The sequence below is a fragment of the Arachis ipaensis genome, chromosome B8 (assembly GCF_059453495.1).
Source record: "Arachis ipaensis isolate K30076 ecotype BB chromosome B8, ASM5945349v1, whole genome shotgun sequence".
NCBI classification, from domain to species: domain Eukaryota; kingdom Viridiplantae; phylum Streptophyta; class Magnoliopsida; order Fabales; family Fabaceae; genus Arachis; species Arachis ipaensis.
In genome coordinates this window covers 23512942-23524765 of record NC_142443.1, presented here as the reverse complement: position 1 = coordinate 23524765, position 11824 = coordinate 23512942, and positions in this window count along the sequence as shown.

Sequence of the window (11824 nt, the reverse complement as noted above, 5' to 3'; positions counted from 1 at the left end):
TAGGACGTAATATCCAGGTCTTGCACAGCAAAGAACCCGAATATGCTATTCTTTGGTTGTCCTCACTTTAAGGTACTTTAGAGTGGTAGATTTTTGTGGTGTTATAGTTTTGATAATTGGTTTAAGACTAATGTTATGAATTCTGTTTCATTATTGGATTGTAAGAAAAGCAAGGTTATTGTGATTTTTTTGTATGGTTTGATGAGATTTTTGGGTATCTGATGAATGATGTAGTTGAAAGCAGTAGATTGGCCTCTGTGGAGACATGCGTGGGTGAAGAATTTGTTGCAGGTTTGAATTATAGCTTGGAGGAGAGAGTAAAAAATTGGTGGAGATGTTAATAAAGAAGAATGAAGATAGTCTAAAACTCAAGAAAGATAGTGTTTTTCAGGTTGTTTAGAGGTGTAATAATTGGTGCACTTGTAGTTGTAATTTTATTTTATATCTATGTGGTGCTTATTTAAGCAATCAGCATTGTATGTTTGTCGAAAAAATATTGTATTGCAATGGCTCATTTTAGTTAAATGGACATTAGAGGTTGACGATGATGCTGAACAGAAGCTAGTCTATATCCAAATCAGAGTATGCATGTAAGTAACTTGGCCAAGTAGATATTATAAAACATAGTATATAATCCAAACCAGAATATGCAAATATCACGTATCAAAATGTTAACATAAAGTAGCATCAAAATAGAGTATGCACATAAGTAGCTACGGTTATTAGCTATATAAAACAAACCAAAGAAGGTTTATTTCCTTCTACACACACTGGTAAGACAAAATTAATTAAAAGTGGAGGTCTATTTTCTTCAAAATAACAAAACAAGGTCTTGTCCCCTTCACAATAAGTTTCAAGAAAGCATCATTTCTTCTTAGAGAGATTCAGTCCGGGAGTTGGACTAAATTTGAACATTATGGAGGTTGTGCCACTACTTACAACTGCCATGGTCTCAGCACTCACACTCTCCTAAATCTTAGGCATAATTATTGCCTGCTTTGAACGTCTAAAAGGCTGCTGAGCCTGAGGTTGAGCCAATCTTCCGTGATAGAATTGTAAACAATTATGAGTATTCTAGCATAAGATATACATGAACTCATTTTCAATTAGACTATCCTACCAAGACTGAGAGTCCAAGACAGAAAGATATTATTATCTAGTGTTAGGAATAAATAGTGAAACAAATTATCAAGCATACTTACACTTTCAGCATTTACATTCATTCTAATATCTGGTACAGCAACATTTGTTGGTGCCTCAGGCTGAATTACCTCATACATGAGCAAATTTATTAAGACAATTCAATCCTTTATAATGTATCTTGTATGTCAAATAGGTCCTTTAATGTTTATGATATAAGTCAAACGGATCCCTAATCAATTATATTATATGTCAATTTGGTCTCTATAACAGAGCAACTAATTGCTGTAAAAAATCTCAATCCTAAACATGTTATCACATATCTCAAGCTCCACAATATATCACATTTAGTATAAGAAGGTAAGTGTTAATCATGAATACATGAGTTATTAGTGCTGATTGAGAAACCTGAACCTCTTCTTGTGTTGCAAATGACTTTTTCTTGAATTTTCCCTTGACTTTTCCTTTAGCAATAGTCTCAGCCTTAGAAGCTCCCTTGTAGGTCTTAGCATTATGGCTAGGCTCTCCACATTTTTCACATGTGACTTTGAAGGTCTTTTTTGCCTTAGTACCCTCTGGTCTATCTTCCACTGGATCTAGTCTCCTTCTCTTTACTAGGCGATCTATTGGCCTCTTAATCTTGGGAGGGATTGAACTTATTTCTCCATAATTATCCTAATACTCTTCACTATTAAAAGGGCTAATGAAATGACCATATGTTGCTCTGAAAGCATCCATCTTCAGCCACTTGTGCACATATGTGTCTGCTCTATTTTCCCTTTTAGCAATAGCAGCCATGGCATGCATATATGGAATACCTATAAGTGATTATTAACTACAATTAGATATACAGTTTGTCACAATAACAACTAAAATGTATAAATTTAAGTGTTATACCTGTAAGTTACCACATGTTATATGTACATGTATGTGTTGTTATCCAAATGCACTCCCAGCTTCTTCATGTGCATTTGTACCTCCAATACATGTCTGGCATCATCGCCAGCACATTAAGTAGTCCAGTGCTTTGTGTCTTTCATAATTACTTCCATCATTTTTTGTTGTACAGGAGCAACTACACCAGTGTATGTACTTAGAGCCTTTTTGTATTGTGTCATCCTCCGTATAATGTAACATTTGAGCTCCTTTAGCATTGTTAGGATAGATTTTTTCCTATGGTGCATTATCTTGGCATTCCACGCCTCTGTCATGTTATTAGTGATGTTGTCTAGCTTATGCCAGTGGCTGAATTTTGACTTAGTCTAGCATCCTAGATCCAATTTTGCAAGGTAAGCCCGTGCGTCCTCGTTCATCCTCTTCAGGCTTTGCGTGTTCTCATTAAACTTTGCAAATGTTAAACCTTTGGCACAAGCTCAGACCACGTTCTTAAGCTGTGTATCCTTGTATTTATTTGTGAAATTTTTCCAAATGTGCCTAAGGCAGTTTCTGTGATGTGCGTTAGGCGTAACCTCCTTTAGTGCTAGCAAAAGACCCTACATCATACTTCAAACAGACCTGAAAATAACAAATATAAAAATACTAAATATAAAAAGTATCTACAGCTAAAAGACATTAACACTAAACCTACGGCAGCAGATAATAACATACATAACCATGATTAAAATAGCAAGAATAAAAAACATTAAGATAGTAAACATAACAAACATTAAAAGTTAAAACATTAAACCTATGTGATATTCGGGGATATCTTTTGTTGATCGCTGATGAAGTTCCAACCATCGTCAGTGCATTGCCCAAGATCATCCTGTAACAATCCCAAAAAGTATTTCCAACTAGCCTTTGTCTTACTATCAACTACTACATACGCAATCACATAAAAATGATTGTTCGCATTTTGTCCTACAGCTGACAATAACTGTCCCCATAAAAGTCGTTAAAAAAGCATCCATCTAAATCTATCAAAGGGCGACATCCAGCCTTGAACCCCTTTTGCAAGCATATAAGCAAATGTATAATTTATCAAATAACGAAGGAGATTGAAGTATGAAATCCACTGCCAACAGTGCAGATGAACTTGCATTGCTCTGTGTAAACATATAATTTGGATTATTAATTAAGAACCATAGGAAACACATAACAAAATGATTATTATATATATAACATAAAAATTTTATTATGAAGTGTTACTTTTTGAAATAACATAACAAAGTATATATCTTAGTATGACAAGAATTCACTTAATTATACTCCTAATTCATACAAATTAAACATTTGAGAATGCAATTTATTTCTTTCTTAAGAATCAAATGATTAAATTTCAACATGACAAACGTGCAGACAATTATTGAATTTGTGTAACTCAAACATTCTCAATGTTTTGTTCCCAATAACACGTAAATACTTTATTGAGATTTTTATTAGAAGATAAAGATTAAGGACTATAACAAAGAATGGTTCTAGTGAAATCTGATATTGATGGTTGTCTAAGAAGTAATCATGACATTGACTAGCAAAGAAAGTCAATGTTAAAGTAATTTAAGCCAATGTTCTCAAATCGTTGAAATCTCGGGAAGTGTTACTTTTTGAAATAACATAACAAAAAATACATGTGTATCTCATTCAGGTAGTCTCGCAGCTTTTCATATCGCGCCTTCTCGTTACCAACATACTTCTTCCTAGCCATCCGAGTCCTCTGTACAATATTTTGTCACTGAGTATGACATTGTAATCAACCTTCATGTGATCCCATACCTCTGTATGTGTCAAACGTGGCTGACTCAACAATCTCTTTTCTAGCTTTTCTACTATCCAATTTTGATCTGACATATTGCTGCCAAATTCTCTTCCACACGTGTGAGTGGGGTTGTAAGTCTTTATTGATACTCACCTGACTGTGTGTTCTTTGAACAGTATATAAGCCAGAGACAATCATGCTTCTCCGATTCACCATTTTCTCACCTTGATTTGCAATGTTTTAATTATCTGCTGCATTAGCTTGTCCTTCTACCTCACTGGCAGTAGCTCCATCATTGGCATTAGCTCCACAATCTTTATCCACTACCCCATCATTGTCTTTATCACCTTCACCTTCAGACTCATTTGTTGCCACCACCATATCAGCTTTGTCATCTCCACTCCTTAGCAGCTTTTAAATTTGCCTTTTCTTTAGCTGCTTTTCTTGCCTTTGCCTTGACTTTTTGCACTTCCTTTCCAGGCGAGAATTCTCCATGTATACAAGCAGCCCTAACCCTTCTCTTATTGTAAAATATCCTCTTACCCTCTGCTATTGTGAAGTCCTTCAAAGCTTGCTTAAACTGTTCAAGTTACTCAAACTCCATGTTCAGCTGAAATTGGACCTCCCCAAATTCTGCACTTGAATTAAACCAATCAAACCCATTTCCTCCATCATCACTTGAGTCTTCTGGAATCAACAATTATTCAAACTCATACTCAAACTCAATGTCGATTCAGGTAACAACTCCACACCAAGTTCTTCATCAAGTGTAGCAGGTTTTCTGGACTTTGATGCAGTCTCATTGGCACTAGCAGGTGTAGCATTATTTTTGTTGTCACCAGAAGGTCCATTAACAACCTTTTCTATTCCAGCAGGCCCATAATCACTCTTATTGGACCTGGTAGGCCCACCATGACTCTTTTTCTGAACAGATGGTCCAGCTACCTCTTCTCTTCCAATGCCTATCCTTTTTGACTCATCGTTGCCCTTGCCAACTGGCCCATTAACAGGCTTACCAACTTTTGATTTCTTATGCAAGGTCTTCATTAGAGATTTCTTCTTCCCATTATTCTTCCCTTTCTTTACCACCTCCAACTGACTTTTCTTCCTCACTTGAATCCGAAAAATCATATCCGGAAGGTAAAGGCTAATACAGTGCATCTTCTATAGACTCATACCCATCATTACTATCAGAACTCTCAATATTTACATCATTGTCAACACCATCATCCTCAGCACTAACCTCTTGCATATCCACCTCCTCAACACTAACACCATCATCATCATTAATGAACTCCGTATCTTCCATGATTCGATGGTCAAAATAGATGTAGAATTCGTTAGTATCCTCATTTAGCATCTTGTTCTTTTGCAAAGCTCTGATCTTTTTGTCTCCGTGAATGGGTGAAGACCGGATTCCAGGTCAGTAGAAGTAGGATCATACCAATATATTGCTTTGTACTCATGGTAACCCAAGTCTAAAAAAAGTTTCTTCAAGTCAAAGAAACATATCAAGTCAATGTCCATTGGGAGAAACTTTTTGACTTCTCCATTGATGTACACAAGTATCCTCTTGTTGTCTCTAACAAAACTTTCACCAAATACCACGTCTTTGCTCTTCTAAATATCAAAAAATAAAAATCTATCATAATTTAAACAAGAAACAAACACATTACAACAACATTAAAATAGAATCCAATTTTTAACACCGACATTGTTAACATTATTATGAAACAGCATAACCTAAATCAATTTACAACTCTGACTTAACCTATAACAACACACTATCTATGATCTACCCTACACAAGATATGCATATTCGTCATACTTCAATCTTCACCTTCAATTTAATTCAGAAAAAAATTAGTAAATTTACCTCCAACAATAGCAATATGCACGACACACCACTGCCACCAACTAGTCGCCGTCAAACCACTGTTACAGACTTCAATCAACGTTAATGGAGTTGAGGAAGATGAAGGGTTACCTTGTAAAATTTGGATGAGGGTGTGGGGTTTCAGGTAATTTTACATAGAGAAAGGAAAAGGGTGTGCGTTTTTATAGTAGGTCCGCATTCAAAATACTGTCGTTTTATAACACTTCCAGGAGAAAGATTGGGGACTAATCTGTCCTACTCAAAACGACGTCGTTTAGAGAAGCACTTAAACGACATCGTTTTGGCCACGTGTGCAGGGACCAATGTGTCCTGGAAACGACACGTAGCATTAAACCTGACACGTCACACTGATCACCTCCACATAAGAGAGAAAGTATTCGGTTAACCGGCTAAATCTAAACTAAAAATATATATAGCATATATCTAATAATTTTAAAGACCAAAGACTTAGTTAATTTTTTTGAAAGACAAATATATAAGACCACCAAATCTTTAAAGACCTATTTAAAATATTACTCATTTATTTATTTTTCAAGTTACAAAGCAAACATAAGTAACTGTTGTATGTTACGATCAAGACATGGCTTATCAAATTGGTCAGCCACAAGTGGCAGCTGCTCAGGGAGAAGGGCCAGGGTGCAAAACTGGCAAATACTGTACGGCTTTTTCTTCATCTTCTTCTTCCCCTGCACTGCACAAGATGCAGATCAAATTTTTCATTTTTATAGGACCGTCCTGTTTGTACTAATCTGTTTGTTTGTTTTTTCAGTTCACCTCTGTAAACGCTAGGATAACATAAATAATTCATCTCATGCCAGAATTTAACATTTTCCATGTCTATGTATGGGGTTTTGTGGGCCTTTCCTTTTTGTTTGGACCTAATCATTCTGTATTGGACCCAATAAATTTTCTCGACATTAACAGCGTCATATGTAACATTAGAAATTTTCAGGGGAATATTAGAGCAAATCAATTCTCTTGCTATATGTTTGTCTTAGTAATTTTTTAAAATTTTATTTGAAAAAATTAACTGACCCATTTTTAACGACATGTGAAAATATAAACGGCTAAAGAAGATTGATTCATTCTAATTAAGGATCAATATATATAACATATAGACAATATGTTTTTCTTTAGATAACAAGTGTGAAAGATAGTAGTTTTATTTATGATAATAGCTTTATTGAGGACAATTTGAAAGATATATTGTTATATATTAAGAACAGTTGCCCCAAGATAAACTAATGTATCGTATGCTATAATAATCTGATTGTATAAATTCAATTTAATTTTATATCAATTTTATGGATTTTATAAATATGTGTACTCTGTTCCAACGAGAAAATTGAATCGTAAGGCAAGAAACTAGCCCCTTCTACCGTATATATTTAAGGCAATTTACATAAATAAATTTTTTGCTTTTCAAAATTTATGCAATTGCATTCTTTTAAACATAAAGACACAAATACATTGTTTTATATATCTATAAAAATTTCTACCAGCAATAACGGTTGATGGGAAACACATAATCCGCTATAACCAGCTGCGGATTACATGTAAATAGGGGAACACAAAAATCGCTAAAAGTTGTCACGATTTCTGTTTATTGATGCTTGGCCATAAACTGCTACTGACAATAGCGGTTTATGTGTATTGAGACACGTGCGTAAACTGTTGCGCTAGAGGCAGCAATTTACGTGGAGAGTGAATGCCTATATAAACCGTGGAAGGCAGCCGCGGATTACTCGTTTGGAATCATTTTGAGGTTATTTAGAGAGAGAAAATTTTAGAGAGAGGTCAGAGCAACTTGAGAGTGGGTCCGAGGTATCCGAGTGTCGACCTCTAGCTGGATATCATGGCAAACGAACAGAACTTGTACCGATTGAACGGTGTTGCCCATATTGCCAGTGCCATTGGTGACAAGGTCAGTTATATTTTATTTTTTTTAGCGTTAACATTTGTTAATTACAAAAATGATACTAAGGTAGAGGAACTAGAATTTATAGTTTAATCCTTATAGTTTGAAATTAGGCTTTGCATGTTAGGATGTAAAATGTAGTAGAGTTATACATACGAATCGGTTTTTTTTTTTTTTTTGTGACTGAAATAAATTAAACAAAGAAAAACAAAACAAACAAAACAAGGAACTGCCTAAATAGAGGGACAGTCTCGTTCAAGACTACTCTTAAACTCCTCCCAAGGTGAAAGAAGCTCCACATGCGAAAGTTGTAACTTCATCGCCATCTTTGCCATAGTATCTGCCACCGTGTTTGCATCTCTCATAATCAAACGAAAGTCAACCCGCCAATTTCAATGCATGATATATCTTATTTTGAGCACCAGTGGATCAATAAACCCAAAACCATCTTGAGTAACAAGATTAAATGCTTCCACACAATCCGTCTCACAAATAACATCTCGTTGACCCACATCCCAAGCTAAGAGATATCCTCTCCAAATAGCAAATAATTCTCCTTGAAGAATATTATTACTCTCAATCATTCCCAAACACCCCCTCTGCCAGCTCCCATTACAATCTCTAATAACACAAGTAAAACCAACACTATCACCCGAACCAAAATAACTAGCATCACAATTAATCTTAAAAGTACCAATAGATAGGAGATTCCAAAAAATACATACGAATCGGTTTAGGTAGTGATTTTTGTTTCCTTAATTTCCAAATATGATTAATTAACTGAATTTATTTTCCTTTTATCAATCTTATTCCTTGTGTTATTGGTTTTTTTTTTTTTTTTAAAATTCTTATTGTTTATGCTCATATGAGTCCCTTTTTTATTATTTATCTTTTTTTATTTTTTATAATTATTTTTTTTAATCTTTTTGTTTTATCAAAATTTTATAATTGTGTTTGTTATTTATTTTATTTATTATTATTATATTTTTATTATATGAAGTATTATATTCACTATTATTATATTTTTATAATTGTGGTTGTTATTTATTATATTTACTATTATATTATATTTATTATTATATTAATTTTTATAATATAAAATTTTAATTTGATTTGACGATTGATTAATAGATTAATAGTTTAATTGTTTTATTGTTTTTTTGTTGGTTGATGGTTTAAGCAATTTGTTATTATTAGATAAGAGGATTTGTTGTGGATAATAGAATTTAATTGTTTTGTGTATATCTTTTATGTTGTGTGAAGTCAACTAGGTGTATTTATAGTGTGAGACGGCAATAAAATATGTCCATGTATGAAAGGATCATCTCGTATTCAGAGAGGGATAGATTGTACCACTTGGCCAGGTTAAACAGCCACTGGTTCTGGTTGGACGAGCCATTGGTCAGTGCATTCGTTAAGAGGTGGCGTCATGAGACGCACACCTTTCATATGCCTTTCGGAGAGTGCACAGTGACATTGCAAGATGTGGCGTTTCAGCTTGGGTTGCCTGTCGATGGGAAGGTCGTGAGTGGTTACCTTGGTGAGTTTGAGAAATTCATGGAGGGTGGCCGGTAGCTTGTGAGAAATAACACTCTTCCTCCACTTTTGGTCTTTGAGGGGTTTATATAGGCAGCCACACTCACACATACTTAACGTAAACCGCTGCTACCTCCAGTAGTTTACGCACGTGTCCCAATACACATAAACTGCTACTGTCAGCCTAATACACATAAACTGCTACTATCAGTAGCAATTTATGCACAACCCATTTTGAACAGAAACCGTGGCAGCCTCTAGAAATTTTTGTATTTCTCCATTTACATGTAATTCGCGGCTAGTTATAACGAATTATGTGTTTCCCGTAAATCGCTACTGCCAGTAACGATTTTTATAGATATATGAAACAATATATTTACGTTTTCTTGTTTGAAAGAATGTAGTTACATAAATTTAAAGGACAACAAATTTATTTATGTAAATTGCCATATATTCACTGTCTAATTTATTATTCTCCCGGAACTGAACCTAATTAGAATTTTCAATGTTTTTGGTCCAATTGTGAAAAACTTAATGGCAAAGCACTTTTGCTGTTTTGCAGTTTGGTCTATATTTCTAAAAGTGACACACTTTCCATGCTACTTAACCTTGAAACTTTTAATACATATATATAATAGTAAGATCCAAATTAATGATCTATTATTATTATTATTATTATTATTATTATTATTATTATTATTATTATTATTATTATTATTATTCGTGGAAGAGATAGAGACTGCAGAATTCTTATCACAATTTTTATCAAGAAATATTAGTAATTACTATTTTTTACATTTATCTTATAGAAAATAAATATTGTCAGTCTTGTTTTAATAATATTAATTATTTTTTATAAATTAATGCAAAATATATAATAAAAAAATATCACAAATGGAATAACATTATTATGTCAAAAAAGTATAAGTAAATAATGAGAATATTAAATAATATGAATAATAGATATGACAGATGTTCAATTTAATAAATATACAGATGATTATGTTTATTATTTTTAATTAGATTGTTATTTCTTTTGATTCAATTTATTCATACATAGTTAACAATAGCTAGATGTTCAATTCACCAGATGTACAGATGATTATTCTAATGTTAATGTTTAAAAAGTAATTTGAAGATGGAATATTTTTTTACTTTATTAGATTAATTCTAGAGTCTATTATTTACATTATTTACAAAAATTATTATCTACCTAACAAAATTCTATTATCTTATATTCGAATCAACACCAATTAAACGTTTTAACCAAAAAATGTTAACCCTCAATTTTCTCCATTTTATTTACAATGAGGGATCTTATAACTTTTTAAGATATAGATAAATCATGAACATGTTTATCATCTGACAGAAAGAAAAAAAAAAGAGATATATATCCACATTGATTGAACCTAACAAAGGAAAGCAAGGCTTTGATTTTGGAATAGAGCATGTATTGATGGATGGCCCAATACTCTTCTTGTGTCAGGATTAGAACTCATCAATTGCACATGCACCATGTGGTCCTCCTGTTACTATAATTAATAATTTTATAATTTATTTATTATTAATAATATTATTTATATTTTATTTTATTTTATTTTATTTTATATTTTTTTGGAAATGATATAAAAATTATATCTAATGTTCCTACTCAGTGAGGTTGAAAGCAAGAAGCTAGCAAACATTGAATATGTAACAAAGCAACAATATAAAACAAAAACAAAGTAAACTAATGCTTTGAGATGAAAAGAACCTAAGAAATCAGTTATGAATCCATTATCCATGTTAGCATAATTTGCCAAACAAGTACATTTCAAGCAATTTCTTATTTAAAGTGACATCCTCACAGCCATGAGCTCATGTTTAAGTAAATTGCTCAATTAACTGCTACAATTATTGAATTACGTATGAAACAATACAAGTAACTTTGAAGAAGGGGGTATGTTAGTTACATAGATTTATTATTCATTGTACAAAATATTTAGAAGAGTGAATTTAATCTCTTGTTTTTTTTCTCCCTCAATCAAAGGTCCAGTTTTGACACATGTATATGTAGTCATTACTAAGCATTTTTAAGACTGCAATAGAAGAAAACAATTTTAAAATAAGGTAGTAGACTTCTAATTTAATATTAGGTAAAAAGATATGTTAATTATTTACTAAAATATGATTTTGTACATAAAAGCTAATCCAACAATTTAAAAAAGAAAATATTGGAAACAAATTTGTTATTATAAAATGAAAAGAGATCTTTGCGCTACTCTTTGTACACAATTTTTTTTTATATGCTTTTCTTTTATTGTATAAAAGACAAATTTTTATTTTTTATTTTTATTATTAAAAATAAAAAATATACAAAAGAGAAGTATATAATACTATTTTTTTTTAAAAAAAATTATGAGCTATTTTATCTTATATATGAAATCGAATATTGAGACTAAAATGTTATCTACCCAAGATAACTAAGACTATATAGTTAAATTATAGGAAAAATCTTTTTTATTTTGTGTTTAGTAATTAGGCCATAGCTAATAACACAGCCAACTACTAACAAACTCACAGTTGCAACAAACAAATTCTTGAAGAACATTTGTTAGATGCTTCACCATATAAATTCACAGGATTATGACTCTCCAAC